The 20,231-nt window shown below is 51.1% G+C and overlaps 1 pseudogene; it reads left to right on the top strand.

Moving 5' to 3' along the window:
• LOC129693797 (zinc finger protein 883-like) overlaps positions 1-19,692 on the top strand; it is a 19,699-nt pseudogene extending 7 nt beyond the window's left edge.
• The last annotated feature ends 539 nt before the right edge of the window (positions 19,693-20,231 follow it).

Below are 20,231 nucleotides of genomic sequence, written 5' to 3'. Positions count from 1 at the left end.
CGAGCCCGGGTCTCTGGCAGTGAGGCAGCAACTGTACCGCTGCGCCACTGTGCCGCGCAGAATTATATAACGGTTTCCTCCGCCATAAACGCACCCAATATGTGCTAGTAATGTCCTGTTTGCCAGCTTGTTGATCCTCTGTGTTCCCCTCCTGCAGGGTTTAGGAGCTGTTGCTGTGGACGGAGAGACAGGGACGTGAGCGGCCATTGAGGGCGGCCAGGGTGCAGGTGAGCCCCCCATGTGCTCGGTGTGTAGGCTGAGCTTCGAGAGGCTGAGCTTCGATCGGTGTGCGGGCTGAGCTTCGAGAGGCTGAGCTTCAATTGAAGAACACATGACGGGGCACAGCAAGGAGAAGCGTTATGAGTGTGACGTGTGTGGCAAGGCCTGTCAGTACCCGAGCCAGCTGGAGACCCATCGGCGGGTGCATACGGGAGAACGCCCCTTCAACTGCTCGGAGTGCGGCAAGAGCTTCACCAGCTCCAGCAGCCTACTGCGGCACAACCAGGATCACACCAGCGAAAGGCCCTTCACCTGCTCCACCTGCGGCAAGAGCTTCAAAACGGTGCAATACCTGAACTTCCACCAGCAGGTGCACTCTGGCGAGAAGCCCTATGGCTGCTCCACCTGCGACATGAGCTTTGTCCAGTTGTCGGGGCTACGGCAGCACCGGCGGGTGCACAGCAGTGAGCGGCCCTTCACTTGCCCCGACTGTGGCAAAGGCTTCAAGTCGTCGCCAGAGCTGAAGATGCACAGGCTCGTGCACAGCGGGGAGCGGCCCTACACCTGCAGCGACTGCGGCAAGAGCTTCAGCCGCTCCGGCAACCTGCTGGTTCACCGGCGCACCCACACCGGTGAATGCCCCTACACCTGCACCCAGTGCGGCAAAGGCTTCACCCGCTCCAGCACCCTGCTGGTGCACCAGCGCACCCACACCGGCGAGCACTCCTACACCTGCAGCCACTGCGGCAAGGGCTTCATCTGCACTAGCAGCCTGCAGGAGCACCAGCGCACCCACACAGGGGAGCGGCCTTACACCTGCATCCAGTGCGGCAAGGACTTCACCCGCTCCAGCAGCCTGCTGGAGCACCAGCGCATCCACACCGGTGAGCGCCCCTACACCTGCGCCCAGTGCGGCAAGGGCTTCACCCAGTCCAGCAACCTGCTGGAAGCACCAGCGCACCCACACCGGCGAGCGCCCCTACACCTGCGCCCAGTGCGGCAAGGGCTTCACCCAGTCCAGCAACCTGCTGGTGCACCAGCGCATCCACACTGGTGAGCGTCCCTACACCTGCACCCAGTGCGGCAAGGGCTTCACCCGCTCCAGCAGCCTGCTGCAGCACCAGCGCACCCACACTGGCGAGCGCCCCTACACCTGCGCCCAGTGTGGCAAGGGCTTCACCCAGTCCAGCACCCTGCTGATGCACCAGCGCACCCACACCGGCGAGCGCCCCTACACCTGCGCCCAGTGTGGCAAGGGCTTCACCTGCTCCACCTATCTGCTGTACCACCAGCGGGTGCACACTGGTGACAGTCCCTTCCCCAGCCCAGTGTGTGGAGAGCGCATTGCCATTGCCTCTCACGCCGCGTCTCACCAGCGCGTGCACACCAGTGACCAGCCCTACGACTGCCCGTACTGTGGTGAGGAGTTTGACAGCTCACGGGGGTTGCGGCAGCACCGGCGGACCCACGCCGGCGAGCAGCTGCTCCCACTGTGACAAGACAGCATGGGGGCTGCGGGAGCACCAGCTGATACACACCGGAGAGAGACCCTTTGTGTGTACTGAGTGTGACCAGGGTTTCACCCACCTTGACTACTTGCTGGAGCACCGACGAGTCCACACCGGCCAGCACCCCTTCACCTACCAGGGTCGAGACCCACCTTCAGTGTGAACACGAAACGTCACCCATTCCTTGTCTCCAGGGATGCTGCCTGTCCCGCTGAGTTACTCAAACACTCTGTGAATGTCACCTATCCATGTTCTCCACGGATGGTGCCTGTCCTGCTGAGTTACACCAGCACTCTGAAATATCACCTATCCATGTGTCTCCACAGAAACTGCCTGACCCGCCGAGTTACTACAGCACATTGTGTTAGTCATAGTGATACAGTGTGGAAACAGGCCCTTCGGCCCAACATGCCCACACCGACCAACATGTCCCAACTACACTAGACCCACCTGCCTGTGTTTGGTCCATATCCGTCCAAACTTGTCCTATCCATGTAACTGTCTTCACTGTTTCTTGGTTTAGTCCCAGCCTCACCCACCTCCTCTGGCAGTTTGTTCCATACTCCCACCACCCTCTGTGTGAAAAAGTTACCCTTCAGTTTCCTTTTAAATCTTTTCCCCTTCACCTTGAACCCATGTCCTCTGGTCCTCGATTCCCCCACTCTGGGCAAGAGATTCTGTGCATTTAACTAAATTGTGCTCTATGCAAGATTCCACCATCTGCAGTATCTTGTGTCTCCCTCACCTATATCCACCTATCACGTCTGAAGAAGGGTCTCAACCTGAAACGTCACCCATTCCTTCTCTCTGGAGATGCTGCCTGTCCCGCTGAGTTACTCTAGCATTTTGTGTGCACCTATCACTTACCAGGCTTTGCCCAGCCCCCATCTCTTTTGCAACTTCCTCTCCCCACCCTCTCCACTCGGCCTGAAGAAGGGTCAAAGGTATCAAAGGTATTTTATTAGTCACATTCACACACACCCAGGTGTAGTGAAGTGAAATGCTTGTTGCCATTTTGCAGCACACAAAAAAAGAATACAGACATAACACCACTGAGAGTCTTAAACACATGGAACATCCCCCCACAATGGCTCCCACCATGAGGGAAGGCACAATGTCCAGTCCCCAACCCCAGTTCACCCATAGTCGGGCCCATTGAGGCCTCCACAGTTGCCTCTATGAGGGCCCGATGTTCCAGGCCATTCTCGCCGGGTGATGTTGCTCCAGCATCGAGACAGTCCTCCCAGCGGCATGGGAACCCTGGAACGGCTGCTTCCGCACTGGAAGCCGCGGCTTCTGAAGCCAACAAGGCCGCGCCGGATGGAGTTCCACAACTGGCGATCTCATCTAGAGATCCCAGGCTCCCGGTGTAAAGTTCAGCACCACAGCTGGCCGCTCCACAGTCCCGCAGCTCCGTGATGTTTTACCCGGCGGTCTCAGCTCACAGGAGCTCCAGCGCGGCGACCCAGGCAAGGCATCGCCCGCTCCACGATAGCGCTCCAGCGCTGTGCCGCCGCCGAAGCCGAGGTTCTGGGCGGTCCCCGACAGGAAACGCTGGTAGGCCGCGAGGACGGGTCGAAGCTGCAGCTCGGAGAAAAGCTGCCTCTCCGACCGGGTAGGGAGGGACCCTGAAATGTAGTTTCCCCCCCCACATAAAAACAGTCTAGGCCTCCAAACAAAGCACTTAACTAACTACAATAAAACATAAAGATGAAGAGACAGACAGCTGCTGGCTGGGCAGCCGTGCACAGGACAGCGCCGCCTTCCTGGGTCCTGGTCTGACTCAAAACGTCCTGACTCAAAACGTCGTATGTCCATTCCCTCTAAAGCAGTGGAGAAACTCAGTGGGTCAGGCTGCATCTGTAGAGGGAAGGGAATCTAAGGCGACCACTCCCACCTCTCCTTTCCAACTTTCTCCACCCCCCACACCAAGCAGTCTGAAGAAGGTTCCTGACCTAGAGTGTTGCCTGTCCATGCTCTCCAGACATGCAAGTTACTCCAGGAGATTGTGTCTCTCTTTGTAAACCAGCATCTGCTGTTCCTTCTTTACGAAAGTGAAGAGGAAAAAAATAGTTAAGACCAAAGTTGGACTCTTGAAGACTGAAAAAGGTGAATTTATTATGGGGAACAAGGAAATGGCAGATGAGTTGAACAGGTACTTTGGATCCGTCTTCACTAAGGAGGACACAAACAATCTTCCAGATGTACCAGTGGCCAGAGGATCTAGGGTGATGGAGGAACTGAAGGGAATCCACATTAGGCAGGAAATGGTGTTGGGTAGACTGATGGGACTGAAGGCTGATAAATCCCCAGGGCCTGATGGTCTGCATCCCAGGGTATTTAAGGAAGTGGCTCTAGAAATCTTGGATGCATTTGGTGATCATTTTCCAATGTTGTATAGATTCAGGATCAGTTCCTGTGGAATAGAGGGTGGCTAATGTAATGCCACTTTTTAAGAAAGTTGGGAGAGAGAAAACAGGGAATTATAGATGTTAGCCCAGGGGTGGGGAAACTGTTCATGTTGGAATGCCGCATTAAGTTAGCTGTAATCTAATAAGGCCGCATGCATGAGACTTCAATTAGATATAGTTCAAAATGTACTTTATTTTGTAAAAATCTAACTACTATGTACTAACTTGGAAAATGAAAAAAAAATGTTATTTCTAAAGTTACCTACCTTTCATTGACTTTGTTGTGACTGCTTTTTGTGGGAAAGCATTTGAATATTTAGTTGCAACATGGAGGGGCGGTGCGCGGCGCGACTCTCGTCAGTGGCGTCTGCAGTCCGTCTGTCTTTTTATTATTTTTGTCTCGTTTTTATGTAGTTTTTATTATTTTTTTTGTCGGGGTATGTGTGTGGGGGGGTGGGGGGGAAACTTTAAAATCTTTCCCCTGCACGGGAGACCCGACCTTTTCTTGTCAGGTCTCCGTTGCCGTTGGGGCTGGGCAACGTGGAGCGGCCTCCAACAGGAACGACCTGGGGCTCCAGTTGCGGAGCTGCGGTCCTACTCACCGTCACGAGGCTGGCCGAGTCCGGAGCGGGTGGAGCTGTGGTGGAGCGCTGCTGCGACCCGACCCCCGGAGATTCGGAGGCTGCAACTGCGGGTCTGGCGGACGGCAACACCGGGAGCCCGCGGATCCCTGGTGGGAGACTGCTTTTCGGGGCTTCCGCAACAGCGACTTCTACCGCCCGAGTTGCGGGGTTGAAGAGCACCTGGAGCGGGGACACTTACCATCGGCTTGGAATGGCCGCGGGACTTTGCGAGCGCACGCCGGGGGCTCCAACAACAAGACCCGGTGTGCGACCTTGAATCACCCGGCGCGGCTTTAATGGCCGCGGGAAAATCACCATCGCCAGCCGGGGGCTTTGACTTTGACTCTGACATCGGGGGGGAGTGCAGTGGAAAGATACGTTTTTTTGCCTTCCATCACAGCGATGTGATGGATGTTTGTGTAAATTGTGTTGTGTCTTGGGTGTTTTTCGTTTTGTAATGTATGGCTGCTGAAACGACATTTCGTTTGGACCTCAACGGGGTCCAAATGACAAATAAATTGTATTGTGTATTGTGAGGTACGCAGTTTCAGCTGATCTTCTAGATGGGTATCCATCATTTGTGACCTTAAGGGCGTCTTGATTTGGGTTAGATAGAAGAACATAGATTCGCAGCAATAAGTGGTTGAAAAGCAAGAAAGCATTTTTCGTGCATGTTGCCGAAGACGTGGGTATTCTATTGCATTTTTCCATATTTCAATCGGATCTTTCAGCATCAAATAAGGAGTTTAAAATGTCATCTTCTGAGAGCTCAATCAATTCCATCTGTAGTTCTATAGCAGCCTTGGAGACAACAACTAGGTGAGGTTGAAATGCTAATTTTAATGCAAAAAAAATGCTGATTTTGTTGAATCTTCTTTTACTCTTTTGTATTTTAAATACGTTCATTTAAAGATTGAAATAAAAATAATAAAAGACGAACAAAAACATATTAATAAAAATAAAAGGATTTGTTCTACAAAATTTAATTAAAGAATTTCACAAAATTAAATTTGTTTTGAGCAAGATTTACAAAAGATGTCTAACTTAGGGATGGTTTTATTCCATGAGCACACAACTGACTAGATTGTGCTGGAAAGAACACACATACATGAATGTGATATAGATGTATATAATCATATAACACACAATTATATTTCTTCTGATTTTTATATCCAATGATCAACTTTATTTCAGACTAGGCAAGGGACACTTGGCACCCTGGCCCCTACCCCACCTCTCTCTCCCAAAGATCTTATAGCGGAGCTCCGCTATAAGATCTTTGCTCTCTCCCTTCCCCGGCCCAACCTAAGCCTCCTGCGCCACCACTACCCCACTTGCACTACTCCCTTCCTCTCTCCCTGCTGCCCCGGGCCGCCCACCCCCTCTCCCCGCCTAGGCCTCAGGCCTCCCTGCTGCCCCGGGCCGCGCACCCCCTCTCCCCGCTGCCCCGGGCCACGTCCCCCCCTTACCCCACCAAGGCCTCAGACCTCCTCGGGCCGCGCACCCCCTCTCCCCGCCCAAGTCAAAGACCAAAGCGAATATACGAGAGCGGAGGCGGAAGCAAAGATCCGATCTTTGGCTAGAAGCAAGATAGCGGAACAAGATGGCGGATTCTGGGTTGCTAAAATGGGTCCTATAATCGCCCATGAATCTGCCTATGACCGTACTACGTGTTTTGCGTAGGAGTCGGTCATCTTGCTCTGCTATAAGATCTTTGATCGAAATGGTGTCAAGTTGGGAAAAGCGGAAGTACAATGGGATCTGGGCGTCCTTGTTCATCAGTGACTAAAAGTAAGCATGCAGGTACAGCAGGCAGTGAAGAAAGCGAATGGCATATTGGTCTTCACAACAAGAGCAGTTGAGTATAGGAGCAAAGAAGTCGATCTGCAGTTGTACAGGGCCCTGGTGAGACCACACCTGGAGTATTGTGTGCAGTTTTGGTCTACAAAGGTTTACCAGGTTAATTCCCGGGATGGCCGGACTGTCATATGCTGAGAGAATGGAGTGGCTGGGCTTTTACACTCTGGGGTTTAGAAGGATGAGAGGATATCTTTTTGAAACATAGGATTACTAGACTAAGTGGGACCCGTTGGGTCCCATGTTCACATGGGAGGGCTGGTCCCCCGACGCAATATTCCACCTCTCCACCAATTCCAATATTGGTGGCCAGTGGGGGGGCGTTCTGGAGTGCTGGTATGGGTTCTTGGGGTGGCAGCTCAGTCCCTCAAGCCTGATCTGCTGGCAGCTCACTCGCGGCTGGTGGGCTGGCAGTTGACTCATGACTATTCCTTGAAATTCCATTTCAAGCAGGGTGCAAGTCCACCAAATTCAAATCCATCCCTGTTCCTACCATTTCAAGCAGGGTTCAAGACCACCAAATTCAAGTGCAGTTTCTTACCACTATGAGCAGGGTGCAAGGCCACCGAATTCAAGTGCAGTTTCATACCACTTCTAGCTGGATCCAAGGCCACCAAATACAAGTGCAAATACACCAAATACAAGTCCAAATACAAATACCACTTTCAGCAGGGTGCAAGGCCACCAAATGCAGTGCAGTTTTATTCCACTTCAAGCAGGGTCCAAGGCCACCAAATTCAAATGCAGCTTCATACCATTTCATGCAGGGTGAAACCACCATAAAACCACACAAAACACCAAACTCACAGTTCATCAGACATTCAGTGTGTTCAGGTGATTCACAGCTCAGACAGTCATGACCTCTCCCTCCGCCATCATGCAGAGATTGAGCCACACGCACACTTGCGGGTTTTATAACCCTTCCCCATCCCACCGGAAAAGGTGTGGCTTTCAGGGCGTGATTGACAGGAGAGAGATTCTCAACATTTTTTAAACACTAATAACACTTATTTTTCATTGATGGGAAGAATTCTCTGCACCTGCTCAGCAGAGGGGGGACTGAGTAAGATGGCCAAAAATCACAACCGTAAGTGTAGTGTTTTATCTAAAATCAATATATAGTGCAAACAGGAAGTAAGTGCATTTGCAGTAGTGCCTTTTAACTTCAAGCCAAAAACCCAAGCCGCCATTTGCAGTAAGTAGTGCCTTTCAACCTCAAGCCAAAGCACCCAAGTCATCATTTGCAGTAAGTAGTTCCTTTCAACTTTAAATCAAAGCTCCCAAGCCATCATTTGCAGTAAATAGTGCATTTCAACCAAGCCAAAGCACCCAAGCCACCATTTGCAGTAAGAAGTGCCTTTCAACCTCATGCCACCATTTGCAGTAAGTAGTGCCGTTCAACTTCAAGCCAAAGCACCCAAGCCACCATTTGCAGTAAGTAGTGCCTTTCAACCTCAAGCCAAATCACCCAAGCCACCGTTTGCAGTAAGTAATGCCTTTCAACTTCAAGCCAAAGCATCCAAACCACCATTTGCAGTGCCTTTCAAATTCAAGCCAAAACACCCAAGCCACCATTTGCAGTAAGTAGTGCCTTTCAACTTCAAGCCAAAGCTCCCAAGCCACCATTTGCAGTAAGTAGTGCCTTTCAACTTCAACTTCAAGCAAAGCACCCAAGCCACCATTTACAGTAAGTAATACCTTTCAACTTCAAGCCAAAGCATCCAAACCACCATTTGCAGTGCCTTTCAAATTCAAGCCAAAACACCCAAGCCACCATTTGCAGTAAGTAGTGCCTTTCAACTTCAAGCCAAAGCTCCCAAGCCACCATTTGCAGTAAGTAGTGCCTTTCAATTTCAAGCAAAGCACCCAAGCCATCATTTGCAGTAGGTAATGCCTTTCAAGTTCAAGCCAAAGCACCCAAACAATCATTTGCAGGCAGTGTCTTTTTACTTCAAACAAACCATATTTTCATTTTGCGTCTTCTGGCTGGATAGCTGTCCAAGCGTACGCCTTCTTCATGAGGATGTCTTTGGATCATGGAAGTTTAAAGACTTTTTAGAGACTTTTATGTAGTGTGTTGGCAGTGAGCAGCGACCGCGGAGGGTTCAACAGCCCCGACCACTGGGGAACAAAAGGGGAAGATGATTCAACTTTAGTACCTTCCATCACAGTGAGGAATGTGGATTCCGCTGTGGTGGATGTTTATGTTAGATTTTATTTTATGTGGCTGTGTGTCTTGTTGCTTTTTACTTATTATGGCCGTATGGTAACTCAATTATCACTGTACCTTAATTGGTGCTTGTGACAATAAATTCCAACTTGAACTTGATCAGCTTTCGTCTCTATTTCTATAATTATAAAAGTCTAATATTGGATGTGTATTCATTTGTGTGTGTGATGTTTGTGTGTACTCACATCTTATAACCATATAATAAGTACAGCACGGAAACATGCTATCTCGGCCCTTCAAGTCCGTGCCGAACACTTATTTTCCGCTAGTACCATCTACCTGCATTCAGACCATAACCCTCCATTCCTTTCCCGTCCATATACCTATCCAATTTACTTTTAAATGATAAAATAGAACCTGCCTCGAATCTTCTCGAAAAAACAATGCGCTGACGGTAAACGTTTTACATATTCCATTGGAGATTTTCCTCCTGGAGTCCAAAACAACCTTATCTGAAAAATGCATGCTTTATTTCTAGTTATTTATGAAAATGTTTACAAATCTGATGAAAGTTTGAAAATAAAGAGATGGTCTCGCAGATGACGTCACAATGGGACTTCCGCGCACGACCTGCGAGTGACGTCACCCCCCACACCCCCTCCCGCCCAACTCGCAGTTGTTTGGTTGACATCCGCTGCTCCCCACTACCCTCCTCCTCCTCCCACCTCCCTCTCCCCCCCCTCCTCCCCCTCCTCCCCTCCTCTGCCCTTTCCCTCGTCTTCCTCTCTCCCCCCTCTCTCCCCCCTCCTCTTTACCATTTTTTCTTGCCCCCTCTTCTTTCTCTCCCCCCCTCCTCCTCTCCCAAGCTTCGCACCCCCCCCCCTCCCCCCCCCCCCCCCCCCTCTTCCCTCCTCTCTCCCCCCTCCCCGCTACCTCTCCTCCCTCCTCCTCCTACCTCTTGTTTCCCCCCGTTGTCTCTCACCCCCTGTGTGTGTGTGATGCCACAACCGTGCGTTGTGCGGATGGGACACAACGTGTCCTATTTGGTCTAATTATTGTTTTAAAAAAAGGATAGTGCTGACTGATCATGCACAATTGTGACAGTTTGATTTCAAAGACAGGACAGGGGCATTCCCTGAGGGATTTGGGGAGTTGGTAGTGGTTTCTTCTTCTTTTTCCCCCTCAGTTGTTGTCCAGGGTTGAAAGCAGCGGCACTCGGCCCGTCGGGGCTAGGATGCGCGGGAGGAAGTCTGAGCTTGGATTGAGGCTTGGAAGACTGAGCTCGTCTACCCTGCCCTGACCATGGAGGGGGATGCGAAAAACTCCACACGGACAGCGCCCTACCCAGAGACGGGCCCTTCGGCCCCTCACGTCCGTGCTACCCCGGGCTTTCTGCAACACAATCTTGCACTGTTCTGCACTGGATATTGCATTTATTGCATTTGTCCTCAAAGTATGTACACTGTTTGCACACTGTTTGCTCTGGCGGCTGCGTGTGAATGGGCGATGTCATCGCCTCCCGATCGATGTGCAGAACAGCAAGCTTACTCCCCCAAGCTGGATTCCTCCTTTCCCCTTACTCCCCCAAGCTCGCTACCTCCCATCCCTTACTCTCTCAAGCTGGCTACCTCCCATCCCCCAAACAGGCGACCTCTGATTCTCCTTACTCCCACAAGCTGGCGACCTATCATCCCTCAAGCTGGCGACCTATCATCCCTTTCTACCCCAAGCTGGCGACCTCTGATTCTCCTTGCTCCCCCAAGCTGGCTACCTCCCATTCCCCTTACTCCATTCCCCTTTACTCCCCCAAGCTGGCCCTCTGATTCTCCGAATACCACTGTCCCACGAAGGAAACCTGAATGGAATCCTCTGGTGACCTTGCCCACGACCCAAAGATTCCATGAGGTCGCCGGAGGTTTTGGTCACTCGCCTGGAAAGCCTCGAGCTGGATCGACTGAAGCGTGAGCTGCATCTACAGATCGCACACACACAAACACATCACGAAGGTGGGGGCCATGGAGAGCGGAGGAGCGCTGTCTGTGCGATGAAGAGGAAGGTAAACGGCTGCCACAGAGCACGGTAAGTCCTTTAGAGAGCACGGGGGGGGGGGGGGGGGGAGAGAAGAGGGCGAGAAGGGGAGAGAGGGAGGAGTAGAAGAGGAGAGAGAGGGGGAGAAAAGGGGAGAGAGAAGGGGGGGAGGAGGAGTAAGGGGGGGGGGGGGAGACAATTTTAAAGAAGTATAATAAAGTTAGCGGGCATTCTATCTACCGGTAGGTCCTTCTGGGTCCTGAAAACTCAAATGAGCCAATCGAAATGGCCAGTAACTGAAGGAGATGTCCTTCGACTGCCTGTAAGTAAATAGCGACCCCACTCCACTGGTTTCGCCCAAACGGCGACCTATTTTTAGTCGAGGCCGGTTTTGATTATGTTGAAGCAATCGAAGCAACCCAGAAGAAGTCTCGACCACGTGGAAACCACTTTCGACTATTATGGAGAGTGACCAAAACCTCCGGCAACCTCTTGGAAACCTTGGGTGGCAGGCAAAAGTCACAAGGGGTTTCCGTTCAGCTTTCCTAAGTGGGACAGCGGCATTACACCCCCAAGCAGGCGACCTCCAATCTCTCATTTCCCCCCAGACTGGCAACCTCCATATCTTACCCCAAGCTGGCTATATCCCATCCGGTAACCCATGTAGGTCAGTACCCCCCATTTGTTAATCCTCCAAGCTGGCCACCTCCCATTCCCCTTAATCCCCCAAGCTGGCTACCTCTCATGCTTCCTATTCCCCCTAGCTGGCTCCCCCCACACTGTCACTGGTTTTCAAGGGAAATTGGACATCTTGTTCAGAAAAAGAGGGAGATCTACAATAATTATAGGCAGCATGAAGTAATCGAGGTGCTTGAGGAGCATAAGGAATGCAAAAAGAATCTTAAGAAAGAAATTAGAAAAGCTAAAATAAGATATGAGGTTGCTTTGGCAAGTAAGGCGAAAGTAAATCCAAAGGGTTTCTACAGCTATATCAATAGCAAAAGGATAACGAGGGATACAATTGGTCCATTGGAGAGACAGAGCGGACAGCTATCTGCAGAGCCAAAAGAGATGGGGGAGATATTGAACAATTTCTTTTCTTCGGTATTCACCAAGGAGGATGATATTGAATTATGTGCCTCTCTGCCACAGAGGGTAGTTGAGGCCAGTTCATTGGCTATATTTAAGAGGGAGTTAGATGTGGCCCTTGTGGCTAAGGGGATCAGGGGGTATGGAGAGAAGGCAGGTACGGGATACTGAGTTGGATGATCAGCCATGATCATATTGAATGGCGGTGCAGGCTCGAAGGGCCGAATGGCCTACTCCTGCACCTAATTTCTATGTTTCTATGTTTCTATGTAGATAGGGTGGTAAAGAAAGCTTTTGGTGTGCTGGCCTTTATAAATCAGAGCATTGAGTATAGACGTTGGGATGTAATGCTAAAATTGTACAAGGCATTGGTGAGGCCAATTCTGGAGTATGGTGTACAATTCTGGTCGCCTAATTATAGGAAGGATGTCAACAAAATAGAGAGAGTACAGAGGAGATTTACTAGAATGTTGCCTGGGTTTCAGCAACTAAGTTACAGAGAAAGTTTGAACAAGTTAGGGCTTTATTCTTTGGAGCGCAGAAGGTTAAGGGGGGACTTGATAGAGGTTTTTTAAATGATGAGAGGGATAGACATAGTTGACGTGGAAAAGCTTTTCCCACTGAGAGTAGGGAAGATTCAAACAAGGGGACATGACATGAGAATTAAGGGACTGAAGTTTAGGGGTAACATGAGGGGGAACTTCTTTACTCAGAGAGTGGTAGCTGTGTGGAATGAGCTTCCAGTGAAGGTGGTGGAGGCAGGTTCGTTTTTATCATTTAAAAATAAATTGGATAGTTATATGGATGGGAAGGGAATGGAGGGTTATGGTCTGAGCGCAGGTATATGGGACTAGGGGAGATGATGTGTTCGGCACGGACTAGAAGGGTCGAGATGGCCTGTTTCCGTGCTGTAATTGTTATATTATATGGTTATATGTATGTGAGGTAAGGGAAACTAGTAGAGTAGCTATGGATACTATGAGTTTCAAAGTAAAATAAGTACTGACACTTTTGAAAAATATAAAAGTGGATAAGTCTCCAGGTCCTGACAAGATATTCCCTAGGACAGTGGGGGAAGTTAGTGTAGAAATAGCCGGGGCTATGACAGAAATATTTCAAATGTCATTAGAAACGGGAAGAGTCCCCGAGGATTGGCTTACTGTGCATGTTGTTCCATTGTTTAAAAAGGGTTCTAAGAGTAAACCTAGCAATTATAGACCTGTTAGTTTGACTTCAGTGGTGGGAAAATTAATGGAAAAGATACTTAGAGATAATATATATAAGCATCTGGATAAACAGGGTCTGATTAGGAACAGTCAACTTGGATTTGTGCTTGGAAGTTCATGTTTGACTAATCTTCTTGAATTTTTTGAAGAGGTTACTAGGGAAATTGACAAGGGTAAAGCAGTGGATGTTGTCTATATGGACGTTAGTAAGGCCTTTGACAAGGTTCCTCATGAAAGGTTGGTTAAGAAGGTTCAACTGTTGGGTATAAATGCAGGAGTAGCAAGATGGATTCAACAGTGGCTGAATGGGAGACGCCAGAGGGTAATGGTGGATGGTTGTTTGTCGGGTTGGAGGCAGGTGACTAGTGGGGTGCCTCAGGAAGCTGTGTTTGGTCCTTTGTTGTTTGTCATGTACATCAATGATCTGGACGAAGGTGTGGTAAATTGGATTAGTAAGTATGCAGATGATACCAAGATAGGGGGTGTTGAGGATAATGAAGAGGATTTCCAAAGTCTACAGAGTGATTTAGGCCATTTGGAAGAATGGGCTGAAAGATGGCAGATGGAGTTTAATGCTGATAAATGTGAGGTGCTACACCTTGGGCAGGACAAATCAAAATAGGATGTACATGGTAAATGGTAGGGAATTGAAGAATACAGTTGAACAGAGGGATCTGAGAATAACCGTGCATAGTTCCTTGAAGGTGGAATCTGATATAGGTAGGGTGGTAAAGAAAGCTTTTGTTATGCTAGCCTTTATAAATCAGAGCATTGAGTATAGAAGCTGTGATGTAATGTTAAAATTGTACAATGCATTGGTGAGACCAAATCTGGAGTATGGTGTACAATTTTGGTCGCCCAATTATAGGAAGGATGTCAACAAAATAGAGAGAGTACATAGGAGATTTACTAGAATGTTGCCTGGGTTTCAACAACAAAGTTACAGAGAAAGGTTGAATAAGTTAGTTCTTTATTCTCTGGAGCGCAGAAGGTTAAGGGGGGACTTGATAGAGGTCTTTAAATGATGAGAGGGATATACAGAGTTGATGTGGACAAGCTTTTCCCTTTGAGAATAGGGAAGATTCAAACAAGAGGACATGACTTCAGAATTAAGGGACAGAAGTTTAGGGGTAGCATGAGGGGGAACTTCTTTACTCCGAGAGTGGTAGCGGTGTGGAATGAGCTTCCAGTGGAATTGATGGAGGCAGGTTCGAGGGTATAATTTAAAAATAAATTGGATAGGCATATGGATGAGAAGGGAATGGAGGGTTATGGTATGAGTGCAGGCAGGTGGGACTAATGGAAAATAATTGTTCCGCACGGACTTGTAGGGCCGAGGTGGCCTGTTTCCGTGCTGTAATTGTTATATGGTTATATGGTCACGGGCTGTGGGTCGGCAGCACACACACACACACGGGGCCGCGGCTCCGTCCAGCGGACACACGGGGCCATAAACCCAGCAACATCCCTGTCAGCTGCAGCAGAGTTGGGGACAGTCTGGTCCGTCCACCCACCCAGAGTCACTGACCATGCTGCGTCAGCATGAGGACCCCCCTACCAGGGTGATTCACACCCACCCGGACCCACACATGGGGTGATTCACTCCCCCGACCCCCACATGGGTTGATTCACCCGGGTGCCGGGCTGTCTGTAGCCCCGCCGCTGCGTTTCAGCCACCAAACACCAAACGATATTGCCAAGTTCCGGAACTATCTCTGAAGCTGTGGGGAGGTATGCGACTGCCCTACGGCTACAGGTGTGCATGGAGGGGAGAATAATTTCTTATAATTTCTGGATGGTTGTCATTTTCGTTCATTATTGATATAACAACATGAATTTTGCAGAATTCTAAAGAGCACAGTTGTCAAAGTTCATCTCTTAAAGAAAGCAGACAGCAACAAAATTGTTAAAGGTAAACCAAAGCAATCTTTTAATCAATTTGCCAGACGGGAGTGGCGAGATCTACAAAGAGCACACACGTTGCTCAGTGCTTCTCGGGCTCCACTCAAAGAACAAAGGAAAGTTAGAGTAATTATGCATTTTCTTATCAATAAAACACACCTTCTAAATCTGAGTGAAAGATCCGTAGCCTAAGGGAAACAAGGGAGGCTGGACCCATATATTTACAATGTCAGCCTTATTCTCAAATCTTGGCACAGCTTCAGTACAGCTGCCCATTGCGGAAGGACAACTTTTGTTTTCAAATGACTTCCATCTTGGTTCCAGAATGGGCATCCGTCTGTGAACTAAAACAAGCTTGTAAGACTTGGATGAAAGCCACTACCTTGTCCTTAGCTGGGACAGGCAGTTCAGACAGGTATCTAATATGGTGCTGTGCCCAGACATTACACCTTTATTATACATTGTTAATACATTGTGTCAGTGATTAGTATAAACCAATCTTCTAAGATTTTCCCAGAACTTATTCTACTGGGAAAATTCTCTTTTAAATTTGACTGCTTTCTGTTTTTCAGCAAATCTCCATTTTTAATTTACGGACCAAATTAAACTATTTCACAGTGAGGTCAGGATAAACTTGCTTTATTTGTTACGTAAGGCACAAATGCATCAAAACATTCTTTTAAAAAACACTTTAAAATGCCTAAGAAGGAACTGCAGATGCTGGAAAATCGAAGGGAGACAAAAATGCTGGAGAAACTCAGCGGGTGAAGCAGCATCTATGGAGCGAAGGAAATAGGCAATGTTTCGGGTCAAAACCCTTCTTCAGACTGATGTGAGGGTGGGGGAGGCGGGAAGAAGAAAGGAAGAGGTGGAGCCAGTGGGCTGAGGGAGAGCTGAGAAGGGGAGGAGAAAGTAGGGACTACCTGAAATTAGAGAAGTCAATGTTCATACTGTTGGGGTGCAAACTGCCCAAGCGAAATATGAGGTCATGTTCCTCCAATTTACGGTGGTCCTCACTCTGGCCATGGAGGAGGCCCAGGACAGAAAGGTTGGATTCGGAATGGGAGGGGCAGTTGAAGTGCTGAGCCACGGGGAGATCAGGTTGGTTATTGCAAACCGAGCTGAGGTGTTTGGTGTGTGTGCGTGAGAGAGTGTGTGCGTGAGAGAGTTTGTGAGAGAGAGTGCGTGTGTGAGTGTGTGAGAGAGAGTGCGTGTGTGAGAGAATGGGACTGTGTGTGTGAGAGAATGGGACTGTGTGTGTATGTGAGAGAGAGAGGGGTAGTGTTTGTGTGTGAGAGAGAGCGGGAGTGTGTGTGTGAGAGAGTGTGTGAGAGAGAGTGCGTGTGTGAGAGAATGGGACTGTGTGTATGTGAGAGAGAGAGAGGAGTGTGTGAGAGAGAGCGGGAGAGTGTGTGTGAGAGAGCAAGAGAGAGAGAGGGAGAGTGTGAGAGAGACAGGGAGAGAGAGAGAGAGGGAATGTATGAGAGAGAGGAGGGGGGCACGAGAGGGTGGAGTGGAGATAATTTGTGTACGAGTGCGGAGGAGAGTGTGGGGAGAGGGGAGAGAGAGAGGAATGCATATGTGCAGCTTTAAGGGACATTGGTGAGGTAGCATTTGGAGCATTGCATACAGTTCTGGTCACTCCATTACAGGACTGATCTGGAGGCTTTGTGGAAGGTGCAGAGGTGGTTAACCAGAATGGTTTAAAAACAAGGAACTGCAGATGCTGTTTTACAAAAAGGGTCACAAAGTGCCGGAGTAACTCAGCAGGACAGGCAGCATCTCTGGAGAGAAGGAATTGGTGACTGAAGAATCGATCCGAATCGTTACCCATTCCTTCCAGCATTTTGTGTCTACCTAAACAGCGTCTGTCTATCCACGTTGCGGTGAGCCAGCCGGCTGCAGTAGTGGGCAAAGGCCTTGCCACAGAGCGGGCAGGTGAAGGGGCGCTGGTCGGTGTCGACTCACCGGTGATTCACCCGCCTTCAATAATCGGTCAAGGCGGGTGAAGCCCTTACCACAGGATGGGCAGGGGAAGGGACGCTCACCGCTGTGAGTATGCCAGTGTTGCCACAGGCTGGACATGTGGGTGAATGCCTTGCCATTCAGCGCACACAAAGGGTCTCTCTCCGCTGTGTATCCGCTGGTGCTCCCGCAGCCCCCATGCTCTCTAGTCACAGTGGGAGCAGCTGCTCGCCGGCGTGGGCCCGCCGGTGCTGCCGCAACCTCCGCGAACTGTCAAACTCCTCACCGCAGTATGGGCAGTCATAGGCTGGCCACTGGTGTGCATGCGCTGATGAGACAGGGCTTGGGAGGCCATGGCAAAGTACTCTCCACACACTGGGCTGGGGACTGGATGGCCGCCGGCGTGCACCCGCTGGTGGGTCAGCAGCATGGAGGAGCTGGTGAAGCCCTTGCCGCACTGGGCGCAGGTGTAGGGGCTCTCACCAGTGTGGCTGCGCTGGTGGGACAGCAGGTTGTTTGACTGGGTGAAGCCCTTGCTGCACTGGGCGCAGGTGAAGGGGCTCTCACCAGTGTGGGTGCGCTAGTGGGACAGCAAGGTGCTGGAGCTGGTGAAGCCCTTGCCACACTGGGCGCAGGTGTAGGGGCTTTATCCGGTGTGGGTGCGGTGGTGGGACAGCAGGTTGCTGGAGTACATGAAGCCCTTGCCACACTGGGCACAGGTGTAGATCCGCTCGCCGGTGTGGGTGCGCTGGTGGGACAGCAGGTAACTAGACTGGGTAAAGCCCTTGTCACACGGTGCAGGTGAAGGGGCGCTCGTCGGTGTGGGTAGGCCGGTGCTCCAGCCGGCTGTCGGAGCGGGTGAAGCCCTTGCCGCAGTGGGCGCAGGTGTAGGGGCGCTCGCCAATGTGGGTGAGCTGGTGGGACAGCAGGTTGGCAGAACGGGTGAAGCCCTTGCCGCAGTCGCTCGCTGGCGTGCATGCGCCTGTGCATCTTCAGGTGATTGGATGACTTGAAGCCTTTGTCACAGTCAAAGCAGGTGAAGGGCCACTCACTGCTGTGCACCCACCGGTGATCCTACAGCCCCGACAACTGGGCAAAGCTCTTGTCACAGGTGGAGCAGTAATAGGGCTTCTCGCCCGTGTGCACCCGCCGGTGCTTCTTCAGGTGATTCGCCATCTTGAAGCTCTTGCCGCAGTCGGAGCAGGTGAAGGGCCTCTCACCGGAGTGCACGCGGTTGTGCCTCAGCAGGCTGCTGGAGCTGGTGAAGCTCTTGCCGCACTCCGAACAGTTGAAGGGGCGTTCTCCCGTGTAAACCCGCTGGTGGATCTCCAGCTGACTCGGGTACCGCCAGGCCTTGCCACACACCTCACACTCTTAACGCTTCTCCTCTTTTGTGCCCAGTCATGTGGTCCTCCATCGAACCTCAGCCCGCACACCGAGCAGTTGGGGGGAGGGGGGGCTGACCGACACCCTGGCCGCCCTCAATTGCCGCTCACGTCCCCGTCTCTCCGTCCACAGGAACGGCTCCTAAACCCTGCAGGAGGGGAACATAGAGGGTCAACAAGCTGGCAAACAGGACATTACTAGCACATATTAGGTGCGTTTATGGCGGAGGAAACCATTATATAATTCTGCGCGGCACAGTGGCGCAGCGGTACAGTTGCTGCCTCACCGCCAGAGACCCGGGGTCGATCCTGACCATGGGTGCTGTCTGTGCAGAGCTTGTACGTTCTCCCTTTCACCTGCGTGGGTTTTTACTCCGGGTGCTCTGCTTTCCTCCAACATTTCAAAGACGTTCAGAGTTTTAGATTTATCGGCCACCGCAAAATTGTTACATTGTCGTTGCTGTGGATGGAGAGATGGGGACGGGAGCGGCCATTGACGGCGGCCAGGTGCCGGTGAATCCCCCCCCCCCCCCCCCCCCCCCATCTGTTCGGTGTGCGGGCTGAGCTTCGTTGGAGAACCACATGACGGGGCACAACAAGGAGAAGCGTTATGACATGTGTGGCAAGGCCTGCCAGTAACCGAGTCGGCTTGAGACCCACCGGCAGGTTCACACGGGAGAACGCCCCTTCGACTACTCGGAATGCGGTAAGACCTTTACCCGCTCCAGCAACATGCTGCAGCACAACCGCATGCACTCCGGCGAGAGGCCCTTCACCTGCTCCACCTGCGGCATGAGATTTGCCCGGTTGTCGGGGCTGCGGGAGCACTCCGACGAGAGGCCCTTCACCTGCTCCGACTGCAGCAAAGGCTTCAAGTCGTCGCCAGTGCTGAAGCAGCACATGCACATGCACACCGGGTTGCGAACCTACACCTGCAATGACTGCGGCAAAGGCTTCACCCAGTCCAGGAACATGCTGGTGCATCAGCGCGCCCACACCGGCGAGCGCCCCTACACCTGCGCCCAGTGCTGCAAGAGTTTCACCCGCTCCAACTATCTGCTGTCCCACCAGCTGGCACATGCCGGTGAACTTCCCTTCTCCAGCCCGGTTTCTGGAGAGCACTTTGCCACAGGCTCCCACACCCTGTCTCACCAGCACATGCGCACCAGTGACCAGCCCTTTGACTGCCCGTACTGCGGTGAGGAGTTTGACAGTTCGCGGGAGTTACAGCAGCACCGGCGGACCCACGCTGGCGAGCAGCTGCTCCCACTGTGACAACAGAGCATGGGGTCTGCGGGAGCACCAGCGGTTACACACCAGAGCGAGACCCTTTGTGTTCGTTGAGTATGACAAGGGTTTCACCCACATGTCCAGCCTGTGGCAGCACCGGCGTACCCACAGCTGTGAGTGTCCCTTCCCCTGCCCGTCGTGTGGTAAGGGCTTCACCCTAATTGACCACTTGCTGGAGCACCGGCGAGTCCACACCGGACATCTCCCCTTCACCTGCCCGCTCTGTGCATGGCCTTTGCCCGCTCCTCCAGCCTGCTGGCACACCGCCACATGGATAGATAGCGCTGTTTAAGTTTAACACAAAATGCTGGAAGGAATAGGTAACGTTTCGGGTCGTTTCCTCAGTCACCCATTCCGTCTCTCCAGAGATGCTGCCTGTCCCGCAGAGTTACTCCAGCACTTTGCGTCCATTCTTGTAAACCAGCATCTGCAGTTCCTTGTTTTTAAAGCATTCTGGTTAACCATCTCTGCACCTTCCCCAAAGCTTCCACATCAGTCCTGTAATGAAGTGACCAGAACTGTGCAATACTCCAAATGCTACCTGACCAATGTCCCTTA

This window comes from Leucoraja erinacea, unplaced genomic scaffold, assembly GCF_028641065.1.
Source record: "Leucoraja erinacea ecotype New England unplaced genomic scaffold, Leri_hhj_1 Leri_427S, whole genome shotgun sequence".
In the NCBI taxonomy this organism is placed as follows: Eukaryota; Metazoa; Chordata; class Chondrichthyes; order Rajiformes; family Rajidae; genus Leucoraja; species Leucoraja erinaceus.
Note: the sequence above shows the minus strand (reverse complement) of the source record. Positions and strands in the feature narration are given on the sequence as shown.